The 21996-nt window shown below is 41.3% G+C and overlaps 1 protein-coding gene across 2 annotated transcripts in view; it reads left to right on the top strand.

The window, feature by feature from the left end:
- bcar1 (BCAR1 scaffold protein, Cas family member) overlaps positions 1-21996 on the top strand; it is a 240737-nt gene that overhangs the window by 108881 nt on the left and 109860 nt on the right. The gene's annotated exons all lie outside the window — the stretch shown is intronic.

Genomic DNA, 21996 nt, shown 5'->3' with positions numbered 1-21996 from the left:
CTGTACATCTCTATGACTCTATATTGTAGGAGCATTGGATTTGGCATCATGGTGGGATGTTATAACCTTCTTCCAAACATTCATCAGTCCTGCTATTGGAAGACTAACAGTGGCTAGAAGCAGCTCCAAATCTAATCCTTTGTTCCCCTTCACTTGGCCAGGCTCAGCATCTCTCTACAGCCATGTTGGTGAAAGTGAGAACTCCCAAACATGTGGCCGTTAGCCAGAGACCTGTGTTAAGAGAAAGCCGAGGACAAAGTAAACTGTCTATGTTTATATTTCGTCGTGAATAAGTTCAAAGAAATTGAGCTTGCTTCCCTTTTTGGTTTAAGCTGAACAGAGGTATGATGCTCCAAGCATTTGTGCAGTTTACACTGGCACTTTTGCAATAGGACAAAGGTCAAGGAGATTGCGGGAAGATTTGTTTTATTTTTCTGGCCTTATTTTGAAAGAGGCAACTTCAGTTGAATACATTGGAAGCTTCATTGTTTTGTGGCGTAGCAGATCTGGCCAAAGTTATTTTCAGAAAGATGAGTTTCATTTCCTGAAACATTTAGACTATTTCTAGAGAAATTCCACATGGTACAAGTCAGCCCTGTGGTCTAGCCTGTGTCTCTTGCTTCTCTGGCTATAATTTAGTAGCAATAACTTTTCTGATTATAGGCAGACGCCATGTTAGTGCTCTTCTTAATTCCAGTTGTTAGCCCCCCCCCAACACACACACACACACACACACACACACACACACACACACACACTGCTGTACCATCTGTTCCAGATGTAACCAACACGGATAAGTTCTGGAATTCCCACCTTCTTTATTGTCATATAGTTCTCGAGTCATGCAGCATGGAAACAGACCCTTCAGTACAATCAGTTCATGCCGATCATAATCCCAAACTAAACTAGCCCCACCTGCCTGCACTTGGCCCCTATTTCCCCCCAAACATTTCTTATTCACATACTTACCCAAAAGTCTTCCAAACGTTAAGATGTGGAGATGCCGGTGTTGGACTGGGGTGGACCAGGTCAGAAGCCAGACCAACCTGTCCACCTTCCCCTCTGTTTCCTTCAAAATCACATTTTAGGACCTACTTCTTTGACTAAGTTTCTCGTACCGGTCTAAATATATCCTTATAAAGCTTGGTGTCAAATTTTGTTTGCCAGCACTTCTGTGAAACACTTTTGGAAGTTTTATTGTGTTAAATGTACTATATAAATGCATTCTGAATCGAATTCACTCTCTGACATTAACTGTTTGCCATAGCACTTTGCTGGAGTGTAATTTCTAACAGTATTTGTACCATCCTAAAGCAGATAGCAGTAGGAATCGATCTCTGGCCTCAAGTATGCTTGATGCTGGGCTCTTTCTTAAATAAAACAAGGAGAACAAATAGGTAGCCTTTGTCGTACTGTATCAGGTCTTTATTCTCTCTTCGCTTAAGACTTCTCCTGATGAAGGAGCTGCACTCCGAAAGTTTGTGATTTCAAACAAACCTGTCAGACTAGAACCTGGGTGTTGTGTGACTTCTGACTTTGTCTGCCCAGTCCAACACTGGCACCTCCACATCATGTATAATACAGTATAATCTACCTTTTTCTATTTATAGATTTTCTTGGGGTTTTTTTCACTTAAAGGTACTAAATAGATGCAAGTTATTGTGTGATGCATTCATGCAGAACCATTCTGTCATCATTGTCTAACTCATTCTCATCCATTTGTATTCTCCATTCCTCACTCACTATTCTCTTGTGTTCTGTGTACACCATATTTCTTCAGTCTCTGGTTATGTAAAGTTTGCTGTACAGCTTTTGTAATCTGAACAGTAATGGTCTGATTGCTTTTCTGAATTCTGAAGGATGGTATTGCCTTGGAACATGCCAGCTGCTTCTTCTTTAAAGATTGGCATATGTGGGGAAGGAAGAAAAGGTTTTTGAAATGGGAGGTGGGTTGAACAATGTTAAGTGGAGAAAATGTGAGTTTGGATTGACAGTAATAATTGATATTTTCTTGTCAGCTTTCTCCATCCTACTTATGTGACCTTGAGCCTGTCTGGCTCTGTGTTCCATGGGAACTGTGAACTATCTCCTACCTTTACCAAGGATGCAATTGTAGACATGGACCCAGAAGGTATTCTGTAATTCTCCATGCACCTTCCCCCTCCGACAGTTCTTCATTCTGTTCACAATGGAAAGGAGGCTGTCTGATGTCCTTCCTTACTTGACCTTCCATATTACATACCCACATTGTAAAATATTTGACCTGACCCTATTGGTAGTGTATCAATGACAGTGATTTTTTTTTTAACTTGATAAAACATTCCCAGTGCTTTCACAGGAACATTCCAAAACATAACGTATCACCTGAGTCACAGAAGGAGGTGACCAGAAGGCTGGTCAAAAAGTTGAGTTTTAAAGAGGGAAGGTGAAACAGCGTGGCGGAAAGGTATAAGGAGGAAATTCCGGAGCTTCAGATTGAATCAACTGAAGGAAGGGTGACCAAATGCTGAACTGATTAAATTCAGGAATGAGAAGCCCGAATTAATGGAGTGTAGACACCTCCAGAAGGTTGTGGGGCTGGAGGAGTTTTTATGAATAAGGAGGGACCAGACCTTGAGTATTTTGTAAACAAGAATGAGAATTGAAGTATCAGGATGGTGTTTGACTGGTAGCCATTGTGGATCGACAAGCAGCAGGAGTATGCTAGAAAATGCCTCAACTTCTAAAATACAGTCCAAAGGGGAAAATCCAGTCATAAAAATCTGTTTAGATTAATAAACCATTCTTTCAATCTTTTGTAAAATCTCACACCAGCATCTCTTTGATGATTGAATTAATGGTTTGGTCTCTGTTATAGTTAATTACACAGATACTTGTTATATTAATGTTATGTTTATACTATTTCCAGTACTCTTCTTGGAAATGTCCAGTTAATGGGAACTAAACAGTATCACATGATGGTGGGCACCTAAAAAGCAGAGGCTAGAGGTGGAATCAGTCAGTTTCTATGCTGTGGGCAGAACACTAACATTTAATCCCATCTTACATCTCTATCTCTCCTTAACTGCCATTATCCACCCCCACCCCCCTTTGTCTTTTGCTCTAAACACCCTCACAATCTGTTCTGCTTACCCTAAAGCAATTTCCAAACTATTAAGCTCAGTTCCTTTTGAAAGCTGGTTTTGACCAAATAATTGCTAGTATTCATGTGTCACACATTTTTTTCACCTGATGTTAAGTTCTTTTACAGCTGTCAGTGAAATTCCATTCACTCTGGCTTCATTTATTAATCAAGGTCATTGTACCTCTTCATGGGGGAAGGTGAGGGTGACTGAGGGTGTCATCAGTTTGTGAGCAATATATGTACCCTCCTGTTTGTTCTCCCTTCTTGATGAAATGCAAAAGAGAGAAAACTTGAGAGAGGCCAGTTTTATATTTTTAAACTACTAAATGGTGAATGACCAAGGCAGTAAGCAAGCGAGACTTGCCTACTCGATGTCAAAAATCACTCTAATGTCTGAAAGATCACAGTGGAATTAGTTTCTTTCCATTTATCAGTATTCCAAGAGAAACAAAATGGCTTCAATAACTAGTACTGAATGTTATTCTTTTGGAAATGACATGTTAGATGGGAGCCTAATTTATGTTTTATGAAGTTGTGATCTTGTTTTCCCAAGTATGTGCAATGATGACTCTGGAAAGTGAAACCATTGCTTGTTCCAGGACTGGATTTCTGTTTTTGACTAGTTCAAACCTGAAGAGATACTCTGGGCACGCTTAGTTAAAACTGCCTAGAGAGGAAAACCTGTCAGATTGCTAGCTGCCCTGTAATTACACAGGGTTGTGTGTGTCAGACACATCAGTATAATCAGGTTGGGCCCAGCAACGTGCCGATACAGTGCCTGTTAAACATACGTGACGGCTGATCCTGCTTGACAAAGACAGCCAGCATTTTGGAGCTGCATATTTTCTTTGTGTTGATGAAACGGTTAAGGAGAGATAGAGACGTTGTGAACAACTGTTCACTTGTCTTCTCTCACCCTTCATCGTTGCTCCCTCCAGAGCTCTCCTGTTCCTGGAAGTGATTCTGGTCACTGTGGGCAGGAGATGACAGGGAATACCGGGTTGATATAAGAGAGGATAAGGAGAAATTGCCAATATGAATGGGAAGACTTGTCAGAGAAAGAAATGCCTGGGATACATTAGAGGCTAAATTGGATCAGGTCTTAAAATGGGCGTGGGAATTACAAAGGGTGGCCAACCTGTGTTCATTGATTTGCTCTGAAGACAACTCACAGGCACCTCATTTAAATGATCTCTGTGTCAGCCAGTGTTGACTGCACTGCCAAATTCAACAGAAGGAGTCTAATGTTATAGGAGGCTAGCACCATGTCGAGGTAGACTGCACCTGTTTGAGAGGAGGTCCATTGTGGCTGGAGCAGATGTTGGTTATTCTGATTGAAGGGCTGGGAAAGGGGGAAGGAATGATCCATCTAGATTGAGTGTAAACTCCAAGATTTTGGAATGTTGCACTGGAAGGTCTGGGGGAGTATTTGGAAAGGAGGAGCGATATCTACTATCTCTAGGCAGAATGCGACTTTAGACACACATAGTTAAATAGACTTTGGCAGTTTGAAGAGACAATGGAAAACACCTGTTGCTTGCTGAATTATAGTGACAAGCAGAAGTAGTCACTTGGCAAATAACCCAACAAAAGTTAACGATCCCTGTAAATAGCATTGGAGGGTGCCATCCTCCCCTGATGTATGTAAAGCTGTGCAAGGTGAAGGGGGGCTCTGGCTGGAGTGTTGAGCACCAAGACGGTAGCACTGGCATCCAGTTGGAGTTACATGCTAACTGACATTGTGATCTGTCAACTCTGCACACCTTTGACAGATGTAGACTCCGCATACACTAATTCCTTCGCTAACTGGATATCCAGGTTATTCTAACTACACGTGTGATTGCATTCTGAAGAAACCATGTTGGAGCTACAAGGGCATTTATAATACCAAAAAAAATGGGTCCTAATGATCCCGTCCATTGTCTCTGAGATAGATAGGAGAGTTTTGACACAGGAGGATAATGTTTGGAGAAGCGGCCAGAAACAGAGTCGGTGTGTTGAAATTCCAAATATCAATTTATCCTTTACCTTTGTTTCCTGTATTTAAAAATAAAATGCTGAATATAAAACTATTTGAAATTAAGCAGATGGCACCATTTTAAATGTTGATCTGGGACAGTACCCCTGGACTCTCCTTCTTTGACCATTAAAATTAGGGCAACAAATTGGTATTTCACTTTTTCTCACGTTCACTATCCAATGTAAGTAAAGAAGTGTAGGTTATAGTTATTGCTTAAGGTGTAAAGCCTTGTTTAACCACATGTTTTTGTGTAAGTCAAATGTTTATAATTACGAGCATATTGAAGTCGTCAGCTCTTTGTGGACTGAGTCAGCTTTCTTCAATCTGTTTATCGGCTTTCTGCACACTTTTGAGGTTGTTATGTACAGTTGACATTATTGTTATTTTTCAATATTTTTGACTTAATTTCAGATTTCCTCTTGTATCTAATGTCAGTGTGGTTTTCCACTCTTATTATTCCAACCCCCAACTAAAATGCCTCATAATCGTTCAATTTTCAACTTTTGATGAAGGGTTGGATTAGAAACGTGTGATTTTTTTTTCCCTTACTGATGATGACTAGTCAACCTAATGTTTTTAGAGTCATAGAGTCATAGAGATGTACAGCATGGAAACAGACCCTTCGGTCCAACCCGTCCATGCCGACCAGATATCCCAACCCAATCTAGTCCCACCTGCCAGCACCCGGCCCATATCCCTCCAAACCCTTCCTATTCATATACCCATCCAAATGCCTTTTAAATGTTGCAATTGTAACAGCCTCCACCACGTCCTCTGGCAGCTCATTCCATACACGTAACACCCTCTGCGTGAAAAAGTTGCCCCTTAGGTCTCTTTTATATCTTTCCACTCTCACCCTAAACCTATGCCCTCTAGTTCTGGACTTCACGACCCCAGGGAAAAGACTTTGCCTATTTATCCTATCCATGCTTCTCATAATTTTGTAAACCTCCATAAGGTCACCCCTCAGCCTCCGACGCTCCAGGGAAAACAGCCCCAGCCTGTTCAGCATCTCCCTGTAGCTCAGATCCTCCAACCCTGGCAACATCCTTGTAAGTCTTTTCTGAACCCTTTCAAGGTTCACAACATCTTTCCGATAGGAAGGAGAACAGAATTGCATACAATATTCCAACAGTGTCCTAACCAATGTCCTGTACAGCCGCAACATGACCTCCAACTTCTGTACTCAATACTCTGACCAATAAAGGAAAGCATACCAAATGCCTTCTTCACTATCCTATCTACCTGCGACTCCACGTTCAAGGAGCTATGAACCTGCACTCCAAGGTCTCTTTGTTCACAACACTCCCTAGGACCTTACCATTAAGTGCATAAGTCCTGCAAAGATTTGCTTTCCCAAAATGCAGCACCTCGCATTTTGTACAGGTCACTTCTCCCCCAAAAGAGATTCCAATGATACAAAAATGTGAATCCTTCTCCCATACACCAGCTCCTCAGCCATGCATTCATCTGCTCTAACCTCCTATTCCTGCCCTCACTAGATCGTAGCACTGGGAGTAATCCAGATATTACTACCCTTGAGGACCTCCTTTTTAAAATTCTAGCTAACTCTCTGTAATCTCCCTTCAGAGTCTCAACCTTTTCCCTTCTAATGTCGTTGGTTCCAATGTGGACAATGACCTTCTGCTGGCCCCTCTCCCCCATGACAGCATTCTGCACCCTCCCTGAGACATCCTTGATCCTGGCACCAGGGAAACAACACACCATTCTGCTTTTCTCTGCTGGCCACAGACACATCTGTCTGTACCTCTGACTACAGAAACCCCTAACCCAATTGACCTCTTGGAAGCCGACGTACCCTTCATTGCATTAGAGCCAGTCTCAATACCAGAAACTTGGCTGTTTGTGCTACTTTCCCCTGAGAATCCATCATCCCCTACATTTTCCAAAACAGCATACCTGTTTGAAATGGGTACATCCACAAAAGACTCCTGCTCTAGCTGCCTACCTCTCTTACCCTTCCTGGAGTTAACCCATCTATGTGACTGTATCTGAGACTTTCCCCCCTTCCTATAACTGCCATCCACCACATACTGTAGCTGTTGAAAATTCCTCATCGCTTCTATTTGTCTCTCAAACTGATCCACTCGCTCTGATAAGACTTGCAACCAACAGCATTTATGGCAGATATAACCCGCAGTAACCCTTAAACTCTCTTTAAATTCCCACATCTGACAAGAAGTACATATCACTGCAAAGGCCATTTTTGCTCCTTCACAATATACAGCCCCAGAAAATAACACCGTCTTATTCCTCTACAAACACTGCCCCAGGTTAAATTAATAGCTATGGCTTATATTTTAAGTTTAATCAAGAGACTTATCTCCAAAAACATATAATCAAGAAAGAATCCACTGTACCCACTACTGCAGCCTTTCTATTGGACAGACTTAAAACAACAATTAACTTATCTGATTCTGTGCTGTGAACTTTGCCCAACAGTTTTCTTTTTATGTGTGTGTTAGATTTTCAGCATTTGGCACGTTTTTGTCTCGGATGAGTGGAGTAGGTTTGGGCTGAGGTTAGAAATAGGAAAGGAGAAGTCGCCCTGTTGGGAGTTTTCTATAGGCCTCTGAGTTGTTCCAGGGATGTAGAGGAAAGGATAGCAAAGATGATTCTCAATAGGAGCAAGAGTAACAGGGTAGTTGTTAAAGGGCCTTTTAACTTCCCCACTATTGACAGGGAATACTATAGTTCATGTAGTTTAGATGGGTCAGTTTTTGTTCAATGTGTGAGGAGGGTTTTCTGACACAGTATATAGACAGGCCAACAAGGGGTGATGCCATATTGGATTTGGAACTGGAGAATGAAGCCGGCCGTGTGTTAGATTTGGAGGTAGGTGAGCACTTTGGCAATAGTGACTATAATTCAGTTATGTTTACAATAGCAATGGGCAGTGAAAGAGGTATAACTGGGGAAAAGGCAATTATGATGCGATTAGGTAAGAATTAGGATGCATAGAATAGGGAAGGAAACTGCAGGGGATGGACACACTTAAAATGTGGAGCTTATTCAAGGAACAGCTAATGCGGGTCCTTGATAAGTATACATCTATCAGGTAGGGAGCTGGTTGTTGACAGAGGGAGCCATGTGTTATTAAAGAAGTTGAAGCTCTTGAGAAGAGGAAGAGTAAGGCGTATGTGAGGAAGAGACGTGAAGACTCAGTTAGGGGGCCTGAGAGTTATAAGGTAGCCAGAAAAGATCTAAAGAAAGGGCTAAGAGGAGCCAGAAGGGGACATGAGAACTTGTTGGCGGATAGGATCAAGAAAAATCCTAAGGCCTTCTATAGGGAAATCAAGAATAAAAGAATGATTACAGTAAGTTTTTAGGGCCAATCAAAGATAGTAGTGGGAAGTTGTGTGTGGAATCTGAGGACATGGGAAGCACTTAATGAATACTTTTTTTGTCAGAATTCACATTGGAAAAGGGCAATGTTAGTGGGAATACGGATATACAGGCTACAAGATTAGATGGGATTGAGGTTGACAAAGAGGAGTTTTAGCAATTTTGGAAGATCTGAAAATAGATAAGACCCCTGGACCAAATGGGATTTATTCTCCGATTCTCTGGGAAGCTAAGGAGGAGATTGCAGAGCCTTTGGCCTTTGATCTTTATGTCATTATTGTCGACAGGAGTAGTGCCAGAAGACTAGAGGATAGCAAAGTTGTTCCCTTGTTTAAGAAGGAGAGTCGGGACAACCCTGGTAATTATAGGCTGGTGAGCCTTACTTTGGCTGTGGGCAAGATGTTGGAGAAGGTTATAAGAGATAGGATTTATAAATATCTGGAAAGGAATAATTTGATTAGGGATAGTAAGTACCATTTTGTGAAGGGTAGTCGTGCCTCACAAACCTTATTGAGTTCTTCGAGAAGGTGACAAAACAGGTGGATGAAGATAAAGCGGTTTATGTGGTGTATATAGTAAGGCCTTTAGTAAGGTGTTGGATAAGGTTCCACACGATAGGCTATTGCACAAAATATGGAGTTTTGGGATTGAAGGTGATTTAGTGGTTTGGATCAGAAATTGGCTAGCTGGAGGGAGACAGAAGAAATGTTCATCATGGAGCTCAGTTACCAGTGATGTGTAGCAAGGATCTGTTTTGGGGCCACTACTATTTGTCATTTTTATAAATGATCTGGACGGGGGGCAGTAAATTTGTGGAAGACACTAATGTAAGCCGAGTTGTGGATAGTGCCAAAGGATGTTGTGGGTTACAGAAGGAAATAGATAAGATGCAGAGCTGGGCTGAGAAGTGGCAAATGGAGTTTAATGCAGAAAACTGTGAGGTAGTTCACTTCGGAAGAAGTAACAGAAATGCAGAGTACTGGGCTAATGGTAAAATTCTTGACAGTGTAGATGAACAGAGAGATCTCTGTGTCCAGGTGCGTAAATCCCTGAAAGTTGTCACCCAGGTTGATAGGATTGTTAGGAAGGCATATGATGTGTTGGTGTTTATTGGTAGGGGGATTGAGTTTCGGAGCCATGAGGTCATGCTTCAGCTGTACAAGTTACTGGTAAGGCCACACCTGGAGTATTGCGTGCAGTTCTGGTCACTGCATTATAGGAAGGAAATGGAAGCTTAGGAAAGGGTTCAGAGAAGATTTGCTCAGATGTTGCCTGGTATGGAAGGAAGGTCTTACGAGGAAAGGCTGGGGGAATTGCGGCTGTTTTCATTGGAGAGAAGAAGGTTGAGAGGTGACTTAATTGAGACATTCAAAATAATCAGAAGGTTAGATTGGGTGGACAGTAAGAGCAGTTTTCCTCAGATGGTGAAGGCTAACACGAGTGGACGTAGTTTTAAATTGAGAGGTGGTAGATTTAGGACAGATATCGGGGTAGTTTCTTTACTCAGTAGAAAGGGCATGGAATGGCCTCCCTGCAACAGTAGTAGACTCGCTGACGTTAAGGGCATTTAAATGAGCATTGGACATACATGTGGATAATAATGGAACGGTGTAGGTTAGGTGGGCATCAGATTATTTTCACAGGTTGGTGCAACATCGAGGGCTGAAGGGCCTGTACTGCACAGTTGATGTACATGATGCTAATTATTGTTGCGACTACCACTTCTTGCTGTGATTTGTTGGATTGATGTATACAGTTTTGCATTGCCCAAGGCTGTCTGCAGTGCCCCCTACTCTTGACACTATTACGTATTTGAAATTTGAAATAAAAACAAATGTTGCAAGTAGTCAGCAAGTTTGGCAGCATCTGTGAAGAGAGAAGCAGATTGTAAATGCAAATTGGGATAGATTTGGTGTCCTGATTCAAAACTTTGAGTTGCACTCTCATGAATTTCCAAAACCTTCCAATTTAATTCAAAATTTCAACATCTGTGCTGCACAAGTGGTGCTATTATCGTGCAATGGCTTACGAAATGTATCGACATTATGGGATTATTTTTTGTCTCCTTTATTGCAAACTGCTTAGAATTTTAGGACTTGTGTGGTTAGCGCTGAAAAATGTGTTGCTGGAAAAGCGCAGCAGGTCAGGCAGCATCCAAGGAGCAGGAGAATCGACGTTTCGGGCATAAGCCCTTCTTCAGGAAGATTTGAAATATTCATTCCTGAAGAAGGGCTTATGCTCAAAACGTCGATTCTCCTGCTCCTTGGATGCTGCCTGACCTGCTGCGCTTTTCCAGCAACACGTTTTCAGCTCTGATCTCCAGCATCTGCAGTCCTCACTTTCTCCTTGTGTGGTTAGCCCCACCCAGGACGAAAGCGAGGTTAGTGAGCATTTCCTTGGAGACAGGAAGGTGAGAAGAGATTGGACAGACGTGTTCAAAATCATACAGGTCTGGACAGAACAGATGGAGAGCTGCTCTTCTCATTGGTGGAAGGGTGAAGGACAATAGGGCACAGATTTAAAATAATTATTAAAAGCTGCAAGAATGATCAGAGGAAAATCTTCTCACCAAACAAGTGGTTCAAGTTTGCAATGCATCACCTGAGAGGGTGGTGGAGGTAGGTTCAAATGAATCATAGTATGGAAACAGGCCAATCAGCCCATCGGGTCCACACCGACCTTCCGAAGAGAATCCTACCCAGATGCAGCCCTGTAATTCTGCATTTCCCATGGCTAACCCACTGAACCTGCACATCCCTGGACACCAAATGGGCAACTTAGCCTGCACATCTTTTGGACTGTGGGAGGAAATTGGAGGAAATCCATGCATTTATGGGGAGAATGTGCAAACTCCATACAGACAGTCACCCGAGGGTGGAAATGAGCCCAGGTTCCTGTCGCTGTTAGGTAGCAGTGCTAACCACTGAGTCTCTGTGTCACGTGTCATTCAAAAAGTGAATAAAACTGTTTCCTGAAAAGAGGGAATGTGCAGGGTTACAAAGTTGCTCTCGGTAAGTTGCTCATTTGAATAGCCAAATGCAATACGATGAGCCTGGGATTCTGGGATGGTTGACCACAGTATGGTGATTATAAGGTATTTCACTCCAACATACCATACACTAGCTCAAAAAAGATTTGAAATATTCAACACAGGATCAGTAGCTGACTCAATTCCACCAGTAGGATTAAAAACAAAAGCAATAAGTATACTTTCATCTGGAAATGATTTCTTCAATTGTCTTGCATCTGATCATTGGTTTTGTCAGCACTTGATTGCACATGTGCTCAAGTCAGACCATTGCAGATTCAGGCAGCAATCGCTCTAGGTTTCAAAATATCACTTGTAAACAAATCCTTTGAAGGCCACCAGTCTGTAAATGATGACCAGAATCTTACTCATAAACTAATCATGTTGAGGTCAGGTCTTTCCCAGTTCTTAGGCAGATTCCTGTAGTTTACATTTCGACTGGATGTGATTAATGTAAATGTGTTGGAGAGATTTCCATCCCTGGACTGCGTGGCTGTTCAGCGGGAAGAAAAGCATTCAGCTGATTCTAGTATCTTCTGTCTCCATTGCTGCTTAATGTCCTTACACATAATAACAAAGACATTGACATTTAGATGAGAATAAAAAGCCCAGGAGCAAGTAGCTCCATTAAAATGAAACTACCTCCCACAGCTTCTGACTTCCCACAGATAACAGAAGAGCCACATGGGGCTGGTTTTCAATTGTGCTGAATTTTGAGATAATGAGATAGATGGTAGCAGAGTGTGATTTGAGAGGGTCACACTTTTTTTTTCTCGACTTGTACTTGACTGTCCTTGGTTTTAAATGTGGTAATGATGGAGCGAATGTGAACTTCTGAACATATGGTATTATTTTCACTGTGGGCTAAATTCAGAAATTAATACTAGATTATAATAGAATGTTTTGCAAGCAAAGATAATGTAGTAGAGGTGTGCTTTACTGAACATTGTTATTATCCAGTAAAGGTAAGCAATTACCTGAAACCACATGGCAAAGTGAGTGTGTTTATGTGTAAGGTGTGGGGCAGGAAAATTAGGCTCTGGAGAAGTTATTTTCTCCATAGGAGCATACTTATCCTAAATGTAACCCTTGCCTTGCACAGAGGATCACATTCTTCACACCCGCTTGTCAGGATCACATCTTCTGTCTCTTGGACTGTTGGAGACGAGAAATCCAGACCATTTAAACCCCCAGTTAAAAAAAAATCCATCTGATCAGCTTCCCAAACAACATGCAGGGCAAGTTACAGGATCACACTTCACATCACAGGATTATTTTTCGAGTATTATTTTTCTGCTGTGTGGGGCTCCCTCAGTTTGGACAGTGTTGTTGGGTAGCACCACATCCTACTCTGGTCTCCTGGGGCTCTTGACATTTTGCTCGACCAGAGTTCTATGGGTATGAGTCTCCATTCAGTCCCTCGCCCATTATTCATGTGTGAATGCTGGTAGGCTAGTCAATTGCAGGAAACATGACAATAGAATCTAATCCTATCCTAATCTAATGCGCACACACACTTTCAGTAAGGAAGCTGATTGGAAATGAAAACTTTACCCCTGAGGCTAATGGTAACATTGCACTATCATTTTTGGCTGAATAATTAAGAGCAACATTTTTGGATTTCCCTGATATCTTTGGGTCATTGGAAGAACTTGGAGCTACCAGAGTACTTGTGTTTGTTTTGCCAGGGGGATATTTTCTTTGCTTCTTCTTACATGCAGTGTTCTGACACAGTGTCTTTGGGGTCAGAAAGCCAGGCGTAAGCAGCTGGGAATGTTTTGGTTCCATGATCCAGTTGATAGCCAGGTCGATCAAGAAGCTTGGCTGGTTATTTTGTGGGAGAACTTGTGTCACTCAGGGAAGGAGAGGTCACCAATGCACTGGCCAATGTCACTTGTTATGAAATCAGTGTGGGGACAGATAGGACATTGTGGCCCTCTGGAAGATTGGAAATATGAAGAACATTTACTGGGGATCGAGTCATGGGGTCCAATGGGGGAGTATTGTCGAAGTTGATTTGCTGGGGTTGAGGGGAGGTGGATGGGTGGGGAGCAGGGGTGGCTGAGGAGAGCAGTCCTGCATCTCTGGCCCCCTAGCAATGCTAGGAAAGTAATTAACCAATGGATCTTTCCATTTGCTCTTCACTTCAGTGTGAGTTTCCTCCTCCCTGGAAAACCTCGTCGACACACAAATTGACCCTCACTCACGCATGTATGGATATACACATACACACACACACACACACAAACAATGACTGATACAAGCACACATTTACACAGTATGCTCACAAATACATCAACTGACTGAAAATGACTCTCACACATACTCCCCAACGCTGAGTGACACGCACACACACACTGACATTAGCTGGCATTGACTCACAACACACACATACAAACTGATGTTGACTCCCACACTTGCACATGGTTTGATACTGTCTCTCACACACACACACATTGACTCTGACATGAGCACATACACAGACACTGTTAAAAATCCAACAGCACCAGGTTATAGTCCAACAGATTTATTTGGAAGTACTAGCTTTCGGAACGCTGCTCTTTCATCAGGTCAGCTATCTGATGAAGGGGCAGCTATCTGATGAAGGTGGGCGGCACGGTGGCACAGTGGTTGTGGGCGGCACGGTGGCACAGTGGTTAGCACTGCTGCCTCACAGCGCCTGTAGACCCGGGTTCAATTCCCGACTCAGGCGACTGACTGTGTGGAGTTTGCACGTTCTCCCCGTGTCTGCGTGGGTTTCCTCCGGGTGCTCCGGTTTCCTCCCACAGTCCAAAGATGTGCGGGTCAGGTGAATTGGCCAAGCTAAATTGCCCGTAGTGTTAGGTAAGGGATAAATGTAGAGGTATGGGTGGGTTGCGCTTCGGCGGGTCGGTGTGGACTTGTTGGGCCGAAGGGCCTGTTTCCACACTGTAAGTCTAATCTAATCATAACCTGATGTTGTGTGATTTTTAACTTTGACCACCCCAGTCCAGCACCAGCTCCTCCGTATCATGGATATACAAATGCTGACTGACAAACACACAAGCACATATACACACACAGGCACAATCACCATCTCTCAACATGAGAGTCAGCCTCGTAAGTAAAGTTATGTCAACAATTAGCTGCATATATTATGGTTATCTTGCACCTCAAGGTTTTTAAATATTATACCCTTTGAGCTTATGCGAAGCAAACAAATTACATCATTTGCATTGTATAGATATCCTAGCAAGAAATGTTCTGTTGTTTGCCTAATATAACTATATTTCATCAATTACTATTTTAAATCATTTTGATCTTGTATTATCTCTGTGATCTGAAGGTAAAATGAGGGTCAGATAGTTCTCTCGAGGGTTCCAATGTCATAAACTGTGAATTGCTAAAGTTTATACATGTAAAACAATTCTGCACAATTCTCCAGAATTCCAGCAAAGCCTTACAAAAGCTGAAAGCAGAACTGAAGCCAGTGGATGGGTTGTGGGATGGCCTGTGCATCTTTAATTTAATTATATGTTTTCCTTGTGAGTTCATTATCAAATAGCAAGGGTAACCCCAGAGAGCCTGAGCCCCGAGAAAGGAAATGCCTTTCCCTCCATTACCAGCATGAGATGCATTTCTTTGGGAAAGTAGCACATTCCTGAAATGTTCACATAGAATTGTTACTGAAGGCACAGAGGAAAAACGAGTATGCAAGATCTGGGAGAAAGATCTTTTCTTTTGACCTAGTGGTTGATTTGAACCAAAACAATTTCATATTATAGTGTGACAGTGATGTATGAACAAAGTGAGCATGTTTATCTTTTTTCTTATTTTATGCAGTACACAATTTGATGTGCATTTTATTGCTGCCTGCTGTTACCCATTTAACGTTACTTCTTTCCAAGCGGTTCTTGGTAAATTTGCACTAAGTGCCATGTGATCCAAAGAAAACAGAAGAGAGGTGATGAGAGGATATAATTGTTAACCCTCCACCATTTATCTTGGAGTCTCCAGAAGTTGACGATTAATCTGATGAACAGTGGTCTGTGCAGCCTGAGAGAAAGGTAGTAGGAATAGGTTTGTTTATAAGTTTTAGAAGTATTGGAGATGGGGACCAAGGATCCATCTGTTCCACTGGGTAAAGTGGTTAGAAGTTGTGTGATTGCCAACTTTCTTTGGACGTCTTTCAAAAGATTCAATCTGAAATGGGCCAAGAATGTGCTTGCTCTATTGTGTGCTGATTCATTCCATTGTGGGTTAACTTTAATGCCTGGACAAAAGGAAACATGAAAGAAGATGTCTTTTATAGACAGGTAAACCTGTCATCACTAAACCCACAGCCACATGGTAGTTCTATGTCCGTAAGTAATGAGCCATTGGCTGATCTCCTTCTTGTTCCTTGCAACTGAATGACTGAAGTCTATCATCTGAAGGAGAAGATGGTCTGAAGCTAAGAGAATGGGTTCCAGTGGGAGGGGACTTGATATGGTTCACCGGTCTGCGTGAAAGGGAGTTTGGGGATGAAATTAAAAATTAAGGACAAGTTTCTTTGTAATAAAATGTGAATGTATCAGCAGCTCTTGTCAAGTCTGCCCCAAATGTCATGATGGTTGAGGCATCATGTCTAATCTCTCTCTCTCCCTCTCTCACACACACACACACTGACTCTCACTCTGTCTTATCTCTCTCTCTCTCACTCACTCGCTCTCACTCTCTCTCGCTCTCTCTCGCTCTCTCTCTTCCCATGCCTCCTTCACCTGCCACCTCCCACAGCATTATCACTACCTGAGAAAGGACAGGGTCATCTTTTGAGGGACTTACTTCCTAATCAATCCTAAACAAGAACTAATCCCATTCCCTTTTGAAGACATGCAGAAAGTTGGAGTGTATCTGATTCAGTTGTGGTTAAACAATTTCAGACTGTGTTTTCTGAGAAGCATATGGAACAGTATGGGGGAAGACTTTATTTCTAAAATAAAAACTGCTGTTAGATTAATGAAATGTCTGTGAAACTTCAACACCACAGGGGAAATAATAAAATAGCAATTTAATGGGTAGCCATTATCTAAGGTTAAGTAAAACTGTAGAACTTGACCTTCACTTAAAAAATAAACTTGTAGTTTTAGGTTATGGGCACTTTATGCAGTGTGCTTAGACATTGGTTTGAAATGTAATCACCAGGATAGTAAGCTAAGTGACCAATTCTCTTAGTTTCAATGTTAATATGAAGAGGAAATCTAACTGTAAACTAAGAAAGAAGAATCTGTTTAAAAGAATGCATTTTCTTAAGATAACCTACTGAGAATGACATCTCCTGTTAAGACTCCCTGGGGGACCTATTTGCAACTCCCTGTAACTGAATTGATGGATACCATACACTGCTGGCTAAGTGCAATGATCGCTCTTCAAGTTCATTCGGAGTTGAATACTTGGTTGCAAGATTAAATAAATGAAAAGTGCATTCCATAGGCTTGCTTGGCTTTTCCAAAGCAAAGTATGAAACCGATGGTTATAATTACACTGAGCAATTGGGATGACTGTTTGCTAACCAATTCTTAGTGACTTCTGATATAACAATCACTGAGCACAGTTAAGTGTCCATGGTAACTGCAGGAAACTTCAAAATGCATTTAAAAGGACATGGCCATCTGGAATTAATGGCTTGTAAACAGAACCTTTCAATAGTGTGATTTGGAAAGAAATGAATCATGTGACAGCTGCTAAAACTCTGGCAGTGCATCGTTTGGGCTCATTGAAGCTAGTGACATGGAGAAGATCAGGGAGTCAGTAAATCCAAGGGCCTGCAACTGGCCTCATCTAGAAATGTAGTTCAGGCTGCAGAGAAACTACCACCTTGTTTAACTTTGCTGAAAGCCCTGCAGAAGACCTAGAAGCTTCTGGAACCTAATGTATGGAACAAACATTGAGTAGATGTGGCCAAACAAATACTAAGCTGTTTCATGAAGGAAGTAATATGTTGTTCAACAAATTTGAAATTTGCTATTCTAGATCTGTATTTTGAAAAAAATGTTATTATCTCAGTAACTACAACAATGATCTTTCTCGATCTGAACTGCATTGTTGTTTTTCCATTAAAGTGTTTAAAACTCCACTACACAAAGCAAAGATTTCTTGTGACATTCACCAGAGTGAAGTTGATTAGATTAGATTCCCTATAGCGTGGAGATAGGCCCTTTGGCTCAACCAATCCATACCGACCCTCCGAAGAGTAACCCACCCAGACCCATTTTCCTCTGACTAATGCATCTAACACTACGGGCAATTTAGCAAGGCCAATTCACCTGACCTGCACATCTTTGGATTGTGGGAGGAAACCCATGATAATACAGGGAGAATGTGCAAACTCTATACAGACAGTTGCCTGAGGCAGGAATTGAACCTGAGACCCTGGTGCTGTGAGGCAGCAGTGCTAATCACTGAGTCGCCGTGCTGCCCCAAACTTTATGGTTATAAAGATTGCTAAGGAATTGTTGAATCTTGTGGTTTCACCTCATTTTATTGTGTAACATCAAGTTTGATTTTAGTGTCCAATTTGTTTTAAGGTTGGGGGTGTAGGTTTAATTTTGTTGTTTCTGTGGATGTGCTCTTTCTCTTATCATTATATGTACCTGTAAATTGTGAAGGATTCATGACTCAACAGTACTGTCTTATTGTATAACAAAATACTGGGAAAAGAGAAGATGGAAATTTCTAGAGCTCGTATTTGTGATATTCTGTCAATGTCACAATACCAGTTGGCTAGAGCTACTAGCCTACTGCCTATATAAGCCTTAATACAAACATGAAAGAAAGGCTTGCATTTATATAACAGGATGTCCTGAAACCCTTTACCACCAATGAGGTACTTATGAAGTGTTGGCTCTGTTGTAATGTCGGAAATACTACAAGTAGTGTTGTAGAACAAGGTCCCACACACGACAATGTGATAATGACCAGATAAATTGTTTCTGATACAGCTCAAGGGATTTGCCAGGATACTGGAGAGAAATGCCTTGTTCTTCTTCAAGATACTGCTATGGGACCGTGACGTCCATCTGACAGCGTATATCATGATGATCTCAACGTTGAATTTGTTGACTTTTAACCAAATAATGACCGATTCAGTCCTTCCAGATCCTGCTTACTATTTGGTTCCTATTTGATAAGTTAGGTAAAGCTTCTGCTTTCGAATGAAATCCATAAATGAAATTTCCAAGGAGCAACAGCAAGCAATAGAAACAGCAAAAATACAAGTGAGATTTTGTAACAAAGCGAATTGGTTCTCCGGTAATGGAGATGCCATTGCAAGTATTTGCAAATGATACTTATTTTGTGTGTTTTAATCTTAAAGTTTGCAGTTTGTAGCTGTTCATACTGTGTCACCAATGGTCAATACTATTTTCTAGTTCTAGGCATGTTAGAATATTAGCTGCAGCTACACAGTATTGGATTTGTGGAAAAAAAGCCCTGGCAATGAGCTGTTAAAATCCAAGGGGATTTGAAGCCTGACAATTGGTCTTATCGGCATTCTGACACACTGCTCTAGGTATTCAAAAAACTGTCACTTCTTTTGCTTGCCGTCACAAAAGATTGTGACAGAACGGGGCCAAGTGGGCTGTCATGGTGCGTTTTTGATTGGTACTGTTCCTGCTGTGGTCAAGGAAATTTCTTCCAATTTATAAGAGATTAAAGACTGCGTTGGTTTGCAGCAGTGTTCAAATTAGCTTTAAATCAGCAGCAAAATTGAACGCATGGTCAGTTGCAGTCACAATTTAAATATTCCCTTACCGCAGGATTTCCATACTTCAATCAGTTTTGATTGTGAATGTGGGATTATTAATGATATGAACTTCAATCCCATATTTCTTTTGTGCACAGATTGGCACATGACTATGCTTGTTTGCACTTCCTCACACTCTCAAAGAAAAGAGATGTGGAGTAGGACTGGATTCTTAATGATGAGGGTTAAGATAGACACTGCGGGGTGGAGAGAGCTCTCAGTTACACAGTTTACCTTCAGGGCAACAAACTTGAAATTGACACAACTGACATCAATGCTTGTGTAATTTTCAATGCATATATCTGCAAATGATGCATATTTGTACAGATGCATTTTCTGCAATCTTTTGAGCTGGCTGAAAAAACATAGTGCTAGAAGTCAACCCATCCCAAGCTAAGGTCATTGAGCATTTCTGCTCTTTGTGCTTCTTTATAGGCCTTCAAGAGAGCTTTAGAAATTAAATCAGTGCTTTTGGCACAAGGACATTCGCACACACTGTAAAAGCTTTTGACTGTATTTTGTAATTAACAGAAAACACAACAATGTTCTCTGATATACCTTACAAATGATTCAGTATGATTTATAAAAGTCAATTTAAAATCTAATTACTCCTGGGGGATTGATTGAAATCATTTATAGCTTTACTGCATTCTTGAAACTGTTGCAAGTTTATTGCCTTTAAGGTAAAGCACAACATTTTGTCGAAATTGCATTTTGATATGATGCCAGTTTTGCATTTGTCAATATGCAAATAAGTTTGAGAGGACATTTGTGAGGCATCAGGACGATAAGAGGCATGGGACAGATATAATGGCGCGATGGCTCTGATATTCCAGTGTTAATGTCACAGGGTGAAGGATTGGGGTCAGAGGTGGAGTGCAGAATAAACTAAAATAAACCCATAGTTACAAGTTTCCATCTCAAGGCTCCACTGAAGGCTCATTTGGGAAACCAGACATGAAGGACTCAGCAACAAATCCTGGTCTTTGCTGAGTTAGTGGGGCTTAACCAGGTTGGAAGTAAGGAACATCACTGTTCTCCTGAACTCTGAATGTCAATGACTGCTGGCTAGTTCATTGCTTCCAGTCCTCCTTTCTAAACTTTTAAACTAAACATCAATTGAATTAATCAGCCCCTGGTGGTGCACTGTAACAAAAACAAAATTTGATAGTCATCGGAAACTTGCAAAACTAGAATGGAAATTCTTATTTCTACTGTTTTAAAACAAACCTGAAATCAGGTTGAACAACCACAGATGGACTAAAACATAATCAATCAATCAATCAATTAATACAAACTTTGAAAAGGTGTGTACAAACTTAATAAATAAAAATAACATGATCCAGGGTGACGATGCACCCTAGCCCCTGCCATATCCACTTGTCTCTAAAGGTTTCTATCATGATAATGGCTACTGCCTGCTTCCTCTTGATGGACACGGCTGTACACGACATTGGTTAGGCCACTGTTGGAATATTGCATGCAATTTTCGTCTCCTTCCTATTGGAAGGATGTTGTGAAATTTGAAAGGGTTCAGAAAAGATTTACTAGGATGTTGCCAGGGTTGGAGGATTTGAGCTAGTACATCACTATGACTCTATGATTCTATGACACCCAAATGTGTATGTAACTGTGGGAGTTTGGTGCTAAGTCCAAGAATTTGTTTAATTAACAGTGGTAGATGCTAAACCACAAGATAATCTTAACAAGAAGCGTTACTTTTACAATGAAATATAGTTTATTGTATGATAGCAAAAGATACATTTAATAAAAACTATTTGGGCATAATTACAACAGGCAGGAGTTGGACATGATGTTTCTGAGTCCATTAGGACATGGTGCAAGGCTGCAAGATTGTCCACACACAGACTGTATAACATCATCATAGAAGGAGACCAGAATTCAGATTGGATGGAGCTCACCACAATTGCATATTAACACTTCGAGAATCATTATATTTTAGAACATTGGAAGGACAAAATGAGCTAGATTACTCTTCTAATGACTATCCAGTGTCACTTCGTGGCTCAACAGGGGAACTGCTCCTGCATGCCAGTTCCACTAAGGTCAAAAGCTTGCTGACACTCACATGTACCAAAATGGCTGTTTTATGCATGTATATAATGGTTCTGTATGATTCTTGAGTGAAGGGTTACTAGTGTTTACCTGGAATGATTCTTGGGATGGATACCATCTTACGAGGAACAGTTAGATATATTGGGTCTGTATCCACTGGAATTTAGAAGAATAAGATCTGAGGATGTGACAAGGTGGATGCTTAAAGGATGTTTCCTGTTGTGAGGAGACTGGAAATGGGGAAAAAAGTTTAAAAATCAGGGGTTCTCCCTTCAACACTGAGATGAGAAGAATGGTTTTCTCTCATGGTTCATGGATCTTTGGAATATTCCTCCCAGGACAGCCGTGGAGACTGATTCATTCAACAATTTTAAATCAGAGCTGGATAGATTCTTGATTGACAAGGAAATTAAAGATTATCACAGGTAGGTCAGAATGTGGAGTTACGGCTGTCACCAAGTCAGCCACAATCTTAAGTGATAGGGCAGATTCAAGGGGCCAAATGGCCTACTGCTCCTAGTTTGTGGAAATGCAGTGCAACAGTTTAATACCTTCAGAGGAGGAGAGAAGAACAATAGCAAAAGGAAAGGTTGAATGACATCAGGCACTGGATAACAGTC

Source organism: Hemiscyllium ocellatum, chromosome 17 (genome assembly GCF_020745735.1).
Source record: "Hemiscyllium ocellatum isolate sHemOce1 chromosome 17, sHemOce1.pat.X.cur, whole genome shotgun sequence".
NCBI classification, from domain to species: Eukaryota; Metazoa; Chordata; class Chondrichthyes; order Orectolobiformes; family Hemiscylliidae; genus Hemiscyllium; species Hemiscyllium ocellatum.
The sequence above is the reverse complement of the archived record's forward strand: the minus strand, read 5'-3'. Positions and strand labels throughout refer to the sequence as shown.